Genomic DNA, 18,453 nt, shown 5'->3' on the forward strand with positions numbered 1-18,453 from the left:
TATCATGCAGAATCCCCTTTTCCCTATAACAATTTTGAGAAGGTGATATGCAAAGTGCTGGAGTCCCGCTATAGCAGACCCAGATTCCTGACTTATGTGTGGTCCAGTTAGGTCTGGAATAGGTTTCAGCCCCAGGTGTGGGTCCTGAGGCTTGTTACTGGGCCATAAAGGATTGCAGAGCCTGCACTTCAGGGTAGTCTAAGAAGTTAGGAGGCGGCTGGGTTTGTCCTGTAACCCTGAGTCTGGTGAGAGCAATTTGTGCTTATGTTTTTTGTTTGGTAGGTACTAAGCCACATGTATGGTTAGGTTACAACTTCTGTTCAGTTAGTCGCTCGGACGAGCAGGAATTTGTTTTATTTTTGCCTGAAGTTAAGGCTGTATCAGTTTGCTGCACATTTTGTGTCCCTGTCTTGACTGTTTGGGTCTGCACCACTGCTTCTACTGAGCTACCTTACCCACACAATATATAATGAAATACAGATAGTTCATTCCATTCTAGGGTTTTAAAGCTGCTGAAGAATTGATATTTATGGCCAATCTTTAGATCATCAATTTTATATTGGTGAGTTGGCAACATTCTGCACCCTCAATGAGGATCTGATGTGGCTACCAAATATGCACAATGTATGGAGCCAGAAGTAGAAAGTCAGCACCGAACATATGCAGTGGCCATCATAGAGTATTGATTCTAAATGAATGAGCTGAGCTGCAACAAAGAAACACTGCAACTACACAATGTATGGAGTTATCTGCTTCTAGATACAGACACTGTGTACACCCAGCAGCAGCAGATAGGTGGGTGTCAAGCTCCTACCAATCCGATAGTGATGACTTAAAGAGGACCTTTCACCACTTTTGGGCACATGCAGTGTTATATACTGCCAGAAAGCCGACAGTGCGCTGAATTCAGCGCACTGTCGGCTTTCCCGATCTGTGCCCGCTGTAAAGAGCTTACGGTGCCGGTACCGTAGTGCTCTATGGTCAGAAGGGCGTTTCTGACCATTAGCCAGAGACGTCCTTCTGCCTCGCGGTGCCAATCGCGCTGTGCTGTGGAGCGGGGAGGAACGCCCCCTCCCTCTGCTCACAGTGCTTGCCCATAGACGAGCATTATCAGGGAGGGAGGGGGCGTTCCTCCCCGCTCCACAGTACAGCGCGATTGGCGCCGCGAGGTAGAAGGACGTCTCTGGCTAATGGTCAGAAACGCCCTTCTGACCATAGAGCACTACGGTACCGGCACCGTAAGCTCTGTACACCGGGCACAGATCGGGAAAGCCGACAGTGCGCTGAATTCAGCGCACTGTCAGGTTTCCAGCAGTATATAACACTGCATGTGCCCAAAAGTGGTGAAAGGTCCTCTTTAAAGGGATTGTGTAACTATGGTCAGTAATCTCGGTCAGCACCTGCAGCCCAATAGATGTGAATGGAGCACTTATCACTCAAGTGTTCTGGTGCTCCATTCACAAGGAGGCTTTGGGGGCTTTGAAGGCTTCTACAAGGAGGCTTTGTTTTACTACACAGTCCAAGTAGAGGCATTTTTAAGCAATTAGCAGGGTCTACAGTACACCATATGATTTATAGATCTTGATTTTGTTTTTAAAATTTTATACAGTACATCTTACACAGTTATGTAAGTGGCCATTTCCTTGTGGCTGCGGGCATGCGCAGTCAGCTCTGACCGAGGCCTAGAAGAATGAAACCCAGGACAGAAGAAGACACACAGAGAGGCGTTCCAGAAGAAGAGAGAGGCGTCGCTGGAGATTTCTCACAGCATTGGGGACGCCCCCAGTGCTGTTTGAGCACTGGGGACCACCCCAGTGCTGTGAGAGAACTCATTTGCATACCAAGATAACCAGGATTTCTACCAAACGGCGGCACTGAGAAGACATCGAAAGGTAGGAGAAGAATAGTCTTTCTTAAGCTTATTCCTAGATGTTAGGGACAAAAAATGTAATTTTAATGATAGAATCCCTTTAAATTAAATTTATGTTGAAAACTCAGATACCATTCAAGTATATATAAGAGCATATAAGGAGCCACAGCAGATATAGTTAAAGGATTCTGTAAACCATCAGCATCTACAACACTTTCTAATATCAAATATGTGTCTCTGATGATTCACCGATGCTAAAAGCTTGCAAGTAAATTGCTCCTTCTTATATTTAGCTTCTCCTCTTCAATAGTTTTTGTGCTTTATTTAGTGCTGTGCGGAAGTGAACCTGCTCTATAGTGCTGAATAAGGCTGGCAATTGTAAAACTGCAAAAGACAATGAACATGGAACAATAATGTCATTTTATAGACAGCAACATGTTTACCTATTGTAGCTGTAATAAACTGAGGCAAAGTTCAGATAAAATACAAGCTCATTGGAGCTCTAGAAATTGAGATTATATTCGGGCTACCCTATATTTTCATAACTATAAAGAGCTTGTTACTTTTGTTTAACTCCTTATTGCTCAGCGCCATATCATTATGTACTGATCATGGCATCTGGGTGGTTCAGGGACAAGATCACCCCCTTTCAGCATCTCGGACCCATTGTGCATTAGTTATCCCATACAGTGAACACTGTAAAGAAAAAATATGTTGCAACGCACAATCCTACTAATATTCTAGATGTGAAAGTTTGTGGGTTTGTATGTTTGGATGTATGTGTGTTTGTTACTCAATCACGCAAAAATGGCTGAATGGATTTGAATGAAATTTGGCACATAGATAGTTTTTAACCTCGATTAACACATAGGCTACTTTTTATCCCAGGAAATGATATGGCTTTATGACTGTTATGAATTTATGTTCACATGCTATATTAAGCTACTATTGCAGCAGCTTATCTGAGGTTCTGATTAGAGATGAGCGAACACTAAAAATGTCCGAGGTTCGAAATCCGATTCGAACAGCCGCACACTGTTAGGCTGTTTGAATGGATTTCGAACCCCATTATAGTCTATGGGGGAAATGCTCGTTTCAGGGGTACGCAAAATTTGATAAAATTATACTTACCAAGTCCACGAGTGACGGTCGGGCTGGATTCCCCTTGAAGTCTTCTCCTGGCGCAGTGCTCCCGCGACGTTTTCCGGCTGGAATTCACTCTGCCTAGGCATCGGGGCCTAGGCAGAGACGACTGTGCATGCGATGGCTTGCCTGCGCATGCGCAGTCGGCTCTGCCTAGGCCGGATGCCTAGGCAGAGTGAATTCCAGCCGGAAGACGCCGCGGGGATGCTGCACAGAGAAGACTTCTAAAGGTAAGAGAAGAACCAGCGTTGATTGGCAGAATGTATAGCATTCTGCCAATCAACGCTGGTTCTGCATCGAACCTTAAACTTCGAACAGCTAGTAGTGTTCGATCGAGCACGAGTATTTCGAATACCGTAGTATTCGATCGAACACCTACTCGATCAAACACTACTCGCTCATCTCTAGTTCTGATAAAGCCAGGTCTGTTATCTCTCTGTGTAAACACACAACTAATCCTCAGTCCATTCTGTACATGCATTTGCATATTATCTGATCACTCCAGGCAGTGCTGACACACTGGATGGGAAAACACCTTTAACCCAAATTGTCAGTTTGCCAATTTTAAACATGCCGGGAAAAAGAAAATCTAATTTGTCACAAAAATACGCCAAGAATACGCTCATTATATGGCGCCCCAGCGAGCTGCTGAGATGCTAGAACAATCACGGGCACAGCGCGAGGAACGAGTTTAACAGCAGGCCAGCTTGACAGCTGCCGAAACGCTGGAACAGGCGGATTATCAATGCCAACAACATGTTCATTAGATGGTGTCCCAGCGAGCTGCTGAAATGCTGGAACAATCACGGGCACAGCTACTGAAATGCCGGAGCAGGCGGATCATCAATGCCAACAAAACGCTCATTATATGGCATCCCAGCGAGCTGCTGAGATGCTGGAACAATCACAAGCCCAGCATGAGGAACAAGTTCAGCAACAGGACAGCTTAAGAGCTGCCGAAATGCCGGAGCAGGGAAACCATCGACGGCAGCAATTTGCTGAATGTAGGTGGATCATCAACGCAAACAACACACAGACGAATTCGCGGGCAGAGGCTAATGTAATATATTTTGTTCACCTTCCTTCCCCCACAAAAGTAGCAATAAATAGTGATCAAAAAGTCATACATGCCAATAAAATGTGTACCAATAAAAACTACAACTTGCACTGCAAATAAAGAGTCTTAACATAGTTCTGCCAACAGTAAAAATTTATAGGCATCCGTATCAGTGGCCTACACTAAATTGTTAGCTTAAGAAAAATGACGTTTTATTTGGTAAAACAATAAAGCATAACAAAACAACATGAATATGGAATCACGGTAATCATGACAAACCGCCGGACAAAGTTACCATGTCATTTTTAATGTACAGAGAATGCCGTTAAATCAAAAAGCGAAAACCATGATAGAATTGCAGGTTTTCTTTCTCATAGATACCCCAAAAATGTTAATAAAAACAAACCAAAATGGTGCTAAATGAAAGTACAATTTGTTATACATTTTGGAAGGCAAAGATGAAAAATATCTAAACTGCCACCAAGAATTAACTCCCAAAATATCCTGTATCCTTAAAGGGATTCTGTCAACAAGAAAATCTGTATCAAACTAATGACAGTACCTTGTAGGGGACTTATGGGGCATGTCTTGCCCTGCTGGGGATTGACTCTGCTCTAGATAACTGCTCCTGACTGCACATAAAGTGTGACAAAGAGGGAAATGGGGGAATAGTTGGGAGGAATATTCAAAAATGGGAGGCAGAATCAGGTGGAATCTGCTACTGATTTTGAGGTGGAATCTGCCTCAAAATCACCCCAGATTACATTGTGTGAACATAATCTTATAGTATAAGTATATATATGTCAAGTCTGAGAACATGAATCAAGTTTCATATACTTTATATGTATGATGTGTTTTAGAAATACTAATTTTTCCTACAGTTCTGAGACAAAGGACTTTGAATCCAAGATGGCGTTTATATCCTGTCTTCTACCTCATAGTAAAAGAGGCAGAAGTCTTCAGGTTACAGCAAGGAGGTGTCTGGCTGGACATTGAAGTTTGGAGCCAATGGGAGATGGACAGCAGCTCAGGAATGTCAAGGGGGCAGTAACCCCTCCTTTCTTTGTCTCTAAAGTGTGTGTACTTTTCAATAAAGAGTCAGTGATGCTGGGGTGGGCGAAGAGCATGGCTGGTTTGATACGGAACTCTGTGTCTGTCTCATTATTAGTGATTTGTGCACAAACATGCTCATTTAATTTGGACTGACTGATTGATCCAGGATATAATCAATTCGACTCTAACATATATATACTATACTATACTAATATTTGTAATTATTTGTTACCTTTGCATAATAAATCTTATTAAATCTTAATTTTATATTAGGATTAGAGATGAGCGAACACTAAAATGTTCGAGGTTCGAAATTCGATTCGAACAGCCGCTCACTGTTCGAGTGTTCGAATGGGTTTCGAACCCCATTATAGTCTATGGGGAACATAAACTCGTTAAGGGGGAAACCCAAATTCGTGTCTGGAGGGTCACCAAGTCCACTATGACACCCCAGGAAATGATACCAACACCCTGGAATGACACTGGGACAGCAGGGGAAGCATGTCTGGGGGCATAAAAGTCACTTTATTTCATGGAAATCCCTGTCAGTTTGCGATTTTCGCAAGCTAACTTTTCCCCATAGAAATGCATTGGCCAGTGCTGATTGGCCAGAGTACGGAACTCGACCAATCAGCGCTGGCTCTGCTGGAGGAGGCGGAGTCTAAGATAGCTCCACACCAGTCTCCATTCAGGTCCGACCTTAGACTCCGCCTCCTCCGGCAGAGCCAGCGCTGATTGGCCGAAGGCTGGCCAATGCATTCCTATGCGAATGCAGACTTAGCAGTGCTGAGTCAGTTTTGCTCAACTACACATCTGATGCACACTCGGCACTGCTACATCAGATGTAGCAATCTGATGTAGCAGAGCCGAGGGTGCACTAGAACCCCTGTGCAAACTCAGTTCACGCTAATAGAATGCATTGGCCAGCGCTGATTGGCCAATGCATTCTATTAGCCCGATGAAGTAGAGCTGAATGTGTGTGCTAAGCACACACATTCAGCACTGCTTCATCAAGCCAATACAATGCATTAGCCAGTGCTGATTGGCCAGAGTACGGAATTCGGCCAATCAGCGCTGGCCAATGCATTCTATTAGCCCGATGAAGTAGAGCTGAATGTGTGTGCTAAGCACACACATTCAGCTCTACTTCATCGGGCTAATAGAATGCATTGGCCAGCGCTGATTGGCCAGAGTACGGAACTCGACCAATCAGCGCTGGCTCTGCTGGAGGAGGCGGAGTCTAAGGTCGGACCTGAATGGAGACTGGTGTGGAGCGATCTTAGACTCCGCCTCCTCCAGCAGAGCCAGCGCTGATTGGCCGAATTCCGTACTCTGGCCAATCAGCACTGGCTAATGCATTGTATTGGCGTGATGAAGCAGTGCTGAATGTGTGTGCTTAGCACACACATTCAGCTCTACTTCATCGGGCTAATAGAATGCATTGGCCAGCGCTGATTGGCCGAATTCCGTACTCTGGCCAATCAGTGCTGGCCAATGCATTCTATTAGCTTGATGAAGCAGAGTGTGCACAAGGGTTCAAGCGCACCCTCGGCTCTGATGTAGGAGAGCCGAGGGTGCACTTGAACCCTTGTGCACCCTCAGCTCTGCTACATCAGAGCCGAGGGTGCGCTTGAACCCTTGTGCACACTCTGCTTCATCAAGCTAATAGAATGCATTGGCCAGCGCTGATTGGCCAATGTATTCTATTAGCCTGATGAAGTAGAGCTGAATGTGTGTGCTAAGCACACACATTCAGCTCTACTTCATCGGGCTAATAGAATGCATTGGCCAGCGCTGATTGGCCAGAGTACGGAACTCGACCAATCAGCGCTGGCTCTGCTGGAGGAGGCGGAGTCTAAGATCGCTCCACACCAGTCTCCATTCAGGTCCGACCTTAGACTCCGCCTCCTCCAGCAGAGCCAGCGCTGATTGGCCGAATTCCGTACTCTGGCCAATCAGCACTGGCTAATGCATTGTATTGGCTTGATGAAGCAGTGCTGAATGTGTGTGCTTAGCACACACATTCAGCTCTACTTCATCGGGCTAATAGAATGCATTGGCCAATCAGCGCTGGCCAATGCATTCTATTAGCGTGAACTGAGTTTGCACAGGGGTTCTAGTGCACCCTCGGCTCTGCTACATCAGATTGCTACATCTGATGTAGCAGTGCCGAGTGTGCATCAGATGTGTAGTTGAGCAAAACTGACTCAGCACTGCTAAGTATGCATTCGCATAGGAATGCATTGGCCAGCCTTCGGCCAATCAGTGCTGGCTCTGCCGGAGGAGGCGGAGTCTAAGGTCGGACCTGAATGGAGACTGGTGTGGAGCGACCTTAGACTCCGCCTCCTCCAGCAGAGCCAGCGCTGATTGGCCGAATTCCGTACTCTGGCCAATCAGCACTGGCTAATGCATTGTATTGGCTTGATGAAGCAGTGCTGAATGTGTGTGCTTAGCACACACATTCAGCTCTACTTCATCGGGCTAATAGAATGCATTGGCCAATCAGCGCTGGCCAATGCATTCTATTAGCGTGAACTGAGTTTGCACAGGGGTTCTAGTGCACCCTCGGCTCTGCTACATCAGATTGCTACATCTGATGTAGCAGTGCCGAGTGTGCATCAGATGTGTAGTTGAGCAAAACTGACTCAGCACTGCTAAGTCTCTGCATTCGCATAGGAATGCATTGGCCAGCCTTCGGCCAATCAGCGCTGGCTCTGCCGGAGGAGGCGGAGTCTAAGGTCGGACCTGAATGGAGACTGGTGTGGAGCGATCTTAGACTCCGCCTCCTCCAGCAGAGCCAGCGCTGATTGGTCGAGTTCCGTACTCTGGCCAATCAGCGCTGGCCAATGCATTCTATTAGCCCGATGAAGTAGAGCTGAATGTGTGTGCTTAGCACACACATTCAGCTCTACTTCATCAGGCTAATAGAATACATTGGCCAATCAGCGCTGGCCAATGCATTCTATTAGCTTGATGAAGCAGAGTGTGCACAAGGGTTCAAGCGCACCCTCGGCTCTGATGTAGCAGAGCTGAGGGTGCACAAGGGTTCAAGTGCACCCTCGGCTCTCCTACATCAGAGCCGAGGGTGCGCTTGAACCCTTGTGCAGCCTCGGCTCTGCTACATCAGAGCCGAGGGTGCGCTTGAACCCTTGTGCACACTCTGCTTCATCAAGCTAATAGAATGCATTGGCCAGCACTGATTGGCCAGAGTACGGAATTCGGCCAATCAGCGCTGGCCAATGCATCCCTATGGGAAAAAGTTTATCTCACAAAAATCACAATTACACACCCGATAGAGCCCCAAAAAGTTATTTTTAATAACATTCCCCCCTAAATAAAGGTTATCCCTAGCTATCCCTGCCTGTACAGCTATCCCTGTCTCATAGTCACAAAGTTCACATTCTCATATGACCCGGATTTGAAATCCACTATTCGTCTAAAATGGAGGTCACCTGATTTCGGCAGCCAATGACTTTTTCCAATTTTTTTCAATGCCCCCAGTGTCGTAGTTCCTGTCCCACCTCCCCTGCGCTGTTATTGGTGCAAAAAAGGCGCCAGGGAAGGTGGGAGGGGAATCGAATTTTGGCGCACTTTACCACGTGGTGTTCGATTCGATTCGAACATGGCGAACACCCTGATATCCGATCGAACATGTGTTCGATAGAACACTGTTCGCTCATCTCTAATTAGGATGTTATTCAGTCTTGAGAGATTATTCATTAAAGGGGTTTTCCAAAAATAAGAAAATGTAAGTAAAAGTAGGCAATGTTTGTATAATAAATTAAAAAATTTACTGGATTACATTTACATGTGTTTGGACCATTTTTCCTCATATTTTTAAGCTCATGCAATATTTCCTGGTTTCTAATTCCTGGTTATGGGATTGTCATTGCTTTTCAAGGGACCCTACGTAGCATTTACCCACTGCACCTAGCGGTTTTTCATTCATTCACAGTATACATGCTTACTTATGTATGTGGAGATATATATATATATATATATACTGCTCAAAAAGATAAAGGGAACACTCAAATAACTCATCCTAGATCTGAATGAATGAAATATTTTCATTGAATACTTTGTTATGTACAAAGTTGAATGTGATGACAACAAACTCAGACAAAAATCATCAATGAAAATCTAATTTATTAACCAATGGAGGCCTGGATTTGGAGTCCCCCCAGAATCAAAGTGAAAAACACACTAAAGGCTGATCCAACTTTGATGTAATGTCCTTAAACCATATCAAAATGAGGTTCAGTAGTGTATGTGGCCTCCACGTGCCTGTATGACCTCCCTACAATGCCTGAGCATACACCTGATGAGGTGTCGAATGGTCTCCAGAGGGATCTCCTCCCAGACCTGGACTAAAGCATCTGCCAACTCCTGGACAGTCTGGGGCACAACGTGGCATTGATGCATGGAGCAAGACATGATGTCCCAGATGTGCTCAATTGGATTCAGGTCTGGGGAACGGGCGGGACAGTCCAAAGCTTCAATGCCTACATCTTGCAGGAACTGCTGACACACTGCAGCCACATGAGGTCTGGCATTGTCCTGCATTAGGAGCAAGCATATGGTCTCACAGGGGGTCTGAGGATCATATCTCGGTACTGAATTGCAGTCAGGCTACCTATGGCGAGCGCATGGAGGGCTGTGTGGCTCTCCAAAGAAATGCCACCCCAATCACTACTGACCCACTGCCAAACCGGTCATGCTGAAGGATGTTGCAGGCAGCAGATCGCTCTCCACGGTGTCTCCAGACATATCTTCTTTCTTCTTTATAAAAATGAATATTCTGACAGCACTGGGGGTGTTCCCAGCACTCAAACAGCCCTGTGGGTGTCCCCAGGGCAGCTTGAAAACTCTCCAATGATGCCTCTGTTTTCTTCTCCGCTTCCCATCTCTTCTCTTGCGATCCTCTTCTCTTCGTTCCAAAGCACCGGCTGCGCATGTCTGTCGGCACTTCGAAATGAAGAGAAGAGGAGCATGCGTGAAGAAGGCGGAGAAGAAGACAGATGCCATCGCTGGAGAGTTTTCAAGCAGCATTTGGGATGCCCACAGTGCTATGAGAAAACTTTTTCACGTAAGGAAAAAAGAAGATATTTCTAAGGAACCGGACGCGGATCAGAATAATAAAGGTAAGAGAAGAATAGCCTTTCTTAAGGATATTCCTACATGTATTTACTTTAAAAAGGATTCTACTGATAGAATCCCTTTAAACTTTGCTTCATTTGTAGTATTAAACAATGCTCCTTACCCCAGAAATCACAGGACAGCTACCCCATTCCTCCAGTGCTCACAATGGTCACAAATCACCTAGTACTCAGTAGAATGCCTCTTCTCTCCTGCACTTAGATTCCGGTGTCTCCCTTTCCCCAGTACTTACAGTTGGATTCCTCCCATTTCATAGCAGTCACAGGAGGATCTACCTTATAGTCACTTCCAGCACAATTTTGCATTGTGCCGTTTTCTGCCAGGATCCTTTATGCTACTGATACAAAGTATGTGCCTTGAAATAGTTTAACTAAATTTTTATTTATTTTTTTATTTTTTTAGTTACTGTAAACCAAACACTTCGATAATATGCATTACAGACTTATCATAACAATAGCAATAATTATTATGATAATAAAATACTAATGATCCGATTTCAGATTCATTTTGGCTCATGGAGACGGTAATGACAGTAGACATTTCTCAAGTGAATGACTATCTTCTTCCAGACTGGAAATTGCTTACTGACATTTAGGGATTGCATGCAAAATGGTAAAATTCAGGACACCATCTGCAAAACTATTATGTAAAAAATAGAGCAGTCATTTTTCATATTTTAACAATACTGCAATAGAATATGAACAGTTATATGCAGCCACTGTAAAATCAGGTAAAATTGTTACTTAAGAAGGTCAAGCTGAGAAAACTCATTTTTAGTGATTTATTAGGGAATTCTGAGGCAATACAGGGCTCACCCTTTTACAATCCTTGTCAACTAGTCAAAATGTAGAGTTGCTTCAGAGAGTCTATGGGGGTAGTTATTAAATGGAACATGTCAGTTTTCTAGTGGCACATTTTTGGAGTTTGGACTTTTTGGTCTAACAATGCATCATTCTGTCCTTTTTTGCACCATCTTAACATCATCTTTTTAAAAAAGTGAGTGGGGCAAGAAGGGGAAAAATAAAAGAACGCCATGGCCAGGAAGCCTCGGCCTGAAAGACTCAGTATAACTTGTACTAGAAAGTTAAAGCTGAAATGTCAATCCCTGTCTGGTATAAATTATAATTCCCAGCCATACAATAAAAAAATAATTTAATCAAAAGGTCAATGTCAAAAACTGAACTCTACATTATATTGATTTTGAATATTTACGCACTCCAGTAATTTTTTTGTTCCCCCAACTTCCTGTTTGAAAATGAGCCTGTGTGTAGTGTAATGTTACTGAATAACATACTGCCAGTTCTATATTGAAATTATATGCTCCCTTCCTGAGCACTGATCTCTTCTCGGCTCTCAGATGTTCGCAGTGTTCACTCTCTAATAGACTTACTTTGCGAGCTTGACAGTTAGGGTTTTATTTTGCTTGTTGCTGCTCATAAGTACCTAACAATGACTGACTTCAGCAATGAGGTGAATTCTGAATGAAAAATTATATATATGCAGCCTACATTTTATGACAATATATAAGTACCTATGCTGTATGAGGTATATTACTACATATGAGAAGAATCAGTGTTAATAAATCTTGGTCTCCTGCTATCAAGCCCCTATATCAGTAAAGTGATTGGTCTCGTTTTGGCAGTCTTAGCTTGGTCTCAGTAGAGTAAAAGTATCACCAGGCTACTAGTGAATTGGTAATATAGACATATTGCTTAATCTCTGATTATGAGTATCAAACAACAATAAAGACAATACAATCACTCTATTTTTATTCTATATTTTTTTCTACAAATTTTACTGATTATAACACAGAAATTCTCTCTTTGGAGGTAATATCATATATAAAAATGAAGATGGAAAAATAAAATCTAATCTCCTTCACTAAATAATAAATAGTACTACATTTTATTTATATAGCACCAACATATTCTGCAGCACTGTACAATTTGTAGGGTTCCAACACAGACAGAAAGATACATTATAAAGAAATAGTCACTTCACACAATGGTACTGAGGGCCCTACTCTCAAGAGCTTACAATCTATGAGGTAGAGGTGGTGACACAAGAGGTAGCAAGGGTTTCATTGCTTATACAGTGCTCAGACAATGTTGTAATAGAGGTGACTGTCATTACACAAACATAAAACTTTATTAGCCGTCACCAGTCGTGTCCTTTAACATGTGGATGGAGCTTGGACATATAAAATTAGCCTGAAATGGCACCATATCGTGTAGGGTAATGTGGGAGCTGGAACAGAGGAGGGTTAGATTTGGGGGATTCTAATTACGGTACAGAAGGGTTTACATTAGGAAATGGGATAGGCCTGTCTGAAAAGATGTGTCTTTAGTTTGTGCTTGAAGCTGTGGAAATTAGGAGTTAATCTGATTGTCAGGGGTAGAGCATTCTAGAGAAGTGGTGCAACTAAATCTTTCTAATCTAATCTAAATTCGCAATGTTATTAGAGGAGCTGCCATGGCAGCCAGGATGCCAAATCAGAGATCCCAGGTTCAAATTCCATTGCGGAATAGGGAAAAAGTTAGAAAAAAGTTAAAAAAAAATAAACAATAAAAACTTTTAAAAAATTACATTTAAAAAACGCAACTTACACAAAAACAAACAAACAAAAAAAAACAACACATTTCCATGTGTCTATAAAACCCCACTATCCAAAAATAGTGTTATGAATGTATGGTGAATGTTGTAAAAATATACTACAATGTGCAAAGCAATGTATTTTGGTCATATTGCTTTCCCCAAAAATATCAATGAAAAGTGATCAAGAAGTCATACATACTAAACATTAGTACCAATAAAAAGTACAACTTGGAGAACCATGGTGGCGTAATGGCTAGCATTGCAGTGCTGGAGTCCTGGGTTCGAATCCTGCCAAGGACTTAACATCTACAAGGAGTTTGTATGTTCTCCCCGTGTTTGTGTGGCTTTCCTCCCATACTCCAAAAGACATACTGATAGGGAAAATGTACATTGTGAGCCCTATACGGGGTTCAAAATCTACCAAAAAAAAAAGTTCAACTTGTCCTGCAAATAAAGAGCCCTGAAATATCTCTGCCATATGCATGTGGTCCTCTAGGGTAGATCTGTGTTTGATTGACTCTTTGCTTTCTTACTTGTGATACTGCACTATGTTACTACAACTTCTGAGTATCAAGACGCTGCTAGAACCTAAGAACCACACAACCCCTTAGAGCCTAGCTGACATCATAAGAACACGTCCACTTCAGCAGTTGTTTCCTTGCAATATTGTTTCTGCTATTTATATTTCTAAGTGCTTTAAATCTAGAAGCGGCAAATAACTGTTATTACGGCTATATCATCAGCATGGAGGCGCTAATGAAAACACAAATCAATCAAGGGGAAGGCGTGTTGTAAATCTATGTAAAAGGATTAAATTATAGATCCAGAATAAAGCCAATCCTTTAGAAATCAATCAAATTAAGTGTTGCCCATCCCTGCATGTTACAAAAATTATTGATGTGTTTGTGTATATTTTCTTGTGAAAAGAATGTTTGACCTAAATAAGAAAAATCTGCACTATCTCACTAGAAACATATATTTATTATTTCCAATGTCCGCTCAATAGAAAGAACTATTTATGTTTTTGATGGATCTCAGGACAGAGCTATAATTTTCATGATAATTATCCCTGACTAATCTCAGTCACTGCACTGACACTACTGGCCTTGGATTTGGTGCTCGTGAAAAAAAGCTTTAAGGTAATATTTGACATGCATGAGACTCGGATTAAGTATAATAGTGCTAGAAACTTTGTGAAACGCGTCGAGGAGGATATGTATAAACTTATATTTTTACTCTAGATCTGCTCTTCACACAACCGTCTCCAAGACTTATCTCGTGCACCCCCCATACTCTGTAACTCCTTACCAAGACCTATAAGACTGACCCCCACAAGCACAAGCTTCACGAAGGCCCTAAAGACTCACCTATTCAGGAAGGCCTACAACCTCCAATAATGCTATCACCACATCACCACCTGAAGTCTCTACCTACACCTTCTGTCTCTATCCTTCTTCCCTCACAGATTGTAAGCCCTTGTGAGCATGGCCCTCTACCCCACTGTGCCAGTAGATCACTGTTAGCATTGTTTGCTTTGTATATTTTGTGTACCTTATATCTACGAGAACACTGGCATTTTCCATATAGGCATAATAGAAGCAGAAAGTCTGCAGAGGAATTTATTGGTGCTTGCCTGTGTTTTTTAGACAAACATTGCGGGTATAATGGTGTTGTAGAATAATTAGCCTGTCCTGATGACTTGTAAGTGCTACAGACTTGTTGTTATTTAGGAGACACATTTGCGGCAATGAGCCACTGGAAAAGTAATAAAGAATTGACTTTAAAAAAAAAAAGTTACCAAAAATGATCACTTTATGAGAGCAGAAACCTGAACTAACACTGCATTGGTATTGGAAGAAACAATGATGGGACTTTCTTTTTATTATGCCAACAGAATGTCAGTGGCACTGCCAAGTATAACATTTGAAGACAAATTTGGGGCACACTGTCAGTGCACTTGGACTGCCAGCTGCAAAAGCCAGAATATTTTCTGAAGTGGAAAGGACTTAATTTCTAACCCTGAAAACAACACTTGGGAGGAAGAAAAGAATCTGGATTATCCTGCCAGTTATCCCTGTATGGGAGCAGATGCCACAACGACATCGTGTTGGCAGAGTGGCATTTTTAAAAATTACCATAAATACTGGACATGTTCAGCTACTCTTAAGCTTGGACCTTTACTTGATAATAGAACCCAGACTACTTTACAGTACTTGAGTGCCTTGGTAGACCATTATGCCATCATGCCTCGTGGACCATCATGGTAAAAACTGATAACAGTTTATGGTTTTAGAGAAGAAATTTGTAAAAAAAAAAAAAAAAAGACTTAAGGGACAAAAACTGATACTGATGCAACTGATATAACTGAATGTACCCTTAGCAGCACTTGCTTGTCCCCTGCCGTTTTTTACAGCAATTTTTTTTTACTGAACACACTACTTAATTTAACTATAGTGACTGGCAACAATTCTAGCACTTTTTATTTGTTTTTGTCTTTTTAAGAAACAAGTATTTCAGGAAAAGTCAACTTTAGGCCGGAGCCCCACGGGATGTAAACGCGGAGACGCTGCGAGAAAAATCGCAGTGCTTTACAGTGCAAGCAAAGGGGGTGGGATTCATGGGAATTCCATGCCCACTTTGCGGGAAAAAACGCAGTGCGGACACGCTGTGATTTGCAAAGCTGTTGTGGCTTTGCAAATCGCAGCATGTCAATTATATCTACGGAAATGCTGGCGGCTTTCCCATAGATATAATGGGAAGAGAAAGTCCGCAGAGGAAATCTCTGTGAACTTTCTCTTCAAAGCGCTGTGGAAAGAACCGCAATGCGATCACGCAGTAGTTCTTTCCGCAGCGTTTTAGCACTGCGATTACGACCCGTGGAGCCTTAGCCTTAAATAGTTTTTTTTTGCAATTAGAGCAGGAGAGACTGCAACTGCAACAACACAACAAAAAAGACTGCAGAAATAAAAGATATTCTTTTTTTAGATAAGAAAAGACTAGAATACAAATACAATGCAGCAAAAAAAATGTTTAAGAAATTATTTGAATTTTTTTTTTTTCAGATTAACAACACAACATCACACTTTGTGTTTGGTGGTGAGTGAGTACAGTAGGAAAAAAAACATTAAATAATTCTCAGATTAGGGTAGGCTAGACTGTATATTTGGTGCACTGAAGCCAATGCCTAAAGTGGATTGATCAGAAGGTAGAAGTACAAGCACTTCCTATTTATTTCCTATTCCTTTTGCAGCCATTCATGGCTTTGGCTCAAAAAATTGCAGCAAAAAAACAAAACAAAACAAAAAAAACAACTGTGTTTCCACAATGTGGGACCTCAGCTTAAATAACAGAGGGGTTTTTTTTGTTCAGATTTGCACAGGTGGAATGAATGTTGTGCTGCCAGAACAGCAGTTGCGATGTATTTCATGGAAAAATGTTACCCATAAAAGCTGTTAAAGTACTTCTGGTTACGCTTGGAGCATCTTATATAATGTATATGACATCGGCACTATAAGGTGTTCACCAAACACTTTTTATTGGCTGGGAGGCTGTCAGATGATGTCAGGTGGTGCTACAATCTCAAAAACAGAGTACAAGTGTCTCTGCTGTAGTTTCTACTCAAACCTGTGGCACCAACCATTCTAGTTCATCCAAGATGAATCGCCATTTCTTCGCTAAAAACCAAACGAGTTGGAATTCTTGGGTCAAATATGGCTAGTGATAAAGTGGTTCACCCATCTCTACTTAAATGCATTCAATCCCAGTACTAGACTGGGAGCGAGGACTCTAGATCTACATCCTGGATGCTTGGGGCATCTGCAGATAGGACGTAGACCTACTGATTGGTGGAGGAAGGGGGTTAAAGGACGTATGACAGTAGCATAAAAATACACTGCTCTAGTTGTTGTGGGCAGCGTAGTGGTCCAGTGGTTAGCACTTTTGCATTGTAGCGCTGGAGTCAAGGATAACATCTCCAAGGAGTTTGTATATTCTCCCTGTGTTTATATGAGCTTCCTCCCACACTCCAAAGATATATTGTTAGGGAATCTAGATTGTGAGCCCTATATGGGACAAATGTTGACACTGTAAAACACTGTGGATAGAACAGCACTATACAAGTAAGCTAAATAAATTGTATTTTGTTATAGAGGCTCCATTTATAACCAATAAGACGATGAAGTTCCTGGAGTTAAAATCAGATTTAGTATTGTAGCAGTCCAAATGGTGGTGATTCTGCTCCCAATCATGGCGGCCAGGTAAGCAGTATAATATTGCCAAACAATACCTGTGAATTCATCTGAATTGTAAGGACAATTGTAGTACTATTTCAATTATATATTGGCATTTGGAAGTGCTTGGATCTTGATTCATCCTTTTACACCTGCTCCGTCATTCAGCCGTAAAGTTGACTTGTGTTATTTGATCAGTGTTCGTAAAAGCATTTGAAGTCTGAATGTCATCACATAACTAATAAGAACTATAGTGAAGAATTTTGTGTAAGTGTTCAAATCCCATAGAAATCTCTAAAATAATTCATTTTCAGATTACACATTTTACCATTAAGAAAAACATACTAGGTATTGCTGCATCCAAAAATGCCCAAATTATAATTATCAAAATTTTAAAGCATTTCTCCTATATGGTAAATGCCATATGTTGTACATGTGTTACTTATTCATGGTCCAGTAATGCAGCTGATCCCGCAAAAGGTTTAAATTGTGTTTCCTTGGCTTACTCAGTACACAACTATAAGTTTAGCCAGTAAAGCGGCTGCTGACCTTCACACAGTAACATAAATGTAAGTCCACGTGCTCAGTGAATATACAGTCTGTATCCAGGTTCTTTAATCATATAGAACAATGTTCACCTATTGTACCATAAAAATTTTACAAGACCAGAGAATAGGGTTGAGCCGATCTTGACTTTTCAGGATCGATTTTAAAATCCGATTTCCGATCATTTTTCATTCGAACCCGATCTTGATCTCAATTCTGATCCCAATGCAAGTCAATGGGATTTTTTTTATTAATCGGAGATCGGATTTTAAAAGCAATCCTATTCACTATTCAGCATGGAATCTAACAATTGAACACTTTAATTGTCAGAATCCACGCTGTGTAGTGAATCACTAAGTAGCCAGAGGATTTTTTTTAATCCTCTGGCTACTTAGTCTCCCCTGGTGTCCACTTACCTGCATTGATGGCTGGTCCGGTGCCCAGTGTCCTTCTTCGCCTCGCTGACACTCCATGCTGCTCTTATTGCCTCGCTGCCCCCGCCTCCCAGATTAGGAGAGTGTGGGCGGGTACTGGGAGGGGAGACGTCACATCTCCCCGCCTTGCACCCGCCCAAACTCTCCTAAGCCACAAGCCCCGCGTTCCTAGCTCTTTAAACACTAACCTGGGAGGCGGCGGCAGCGAGGCGAAGAAGAGCAGCGTGGAGCAGCAGCAAGGTGAAGGAGAACACTGGGCACCGGAGCAGCCATCTCTGCAGGTAAGAAGGTACTAGAGATGTTAGTTTAGTCTCCCATTAGAATGAATGGAGGCAGCCAGCGCGCAGGGGGTTAAGGCTGTGTGTCGGT

The 18,453-nt window shown here is 42.4% G+C and overlaps 1 protein-coding gene across 7 annotated transcripts in view; it reads right to left on the reverse strand.

Moving 5' to 3' along the window:
• The window catches only part of PDE1C (phosphodiesterase 1C), a 662,111-nt gene that overhangs the window by 57,471 nt on the left and 586,187 nt on the right, over window positions 1–18,453 (reverse strand). The gene's annotated exons all lie outside the window — the stretch shown is intronic.

This window comes from Leptodactylus fuscus, chromosome 4 (genome assembly GCF_031893055.1).
Source record: "Leptodactylus fuscus isolate aLepFus1 chromosome 4, aLepFus1.hap2, whole genome shotgun sequence".
Lineage (NCBI taxonomy): Eukaryota > Metazoa > Chordata > Amphibia > Anura > Leptodactylidae > Leptodactylus > Leptodactylus fuscus.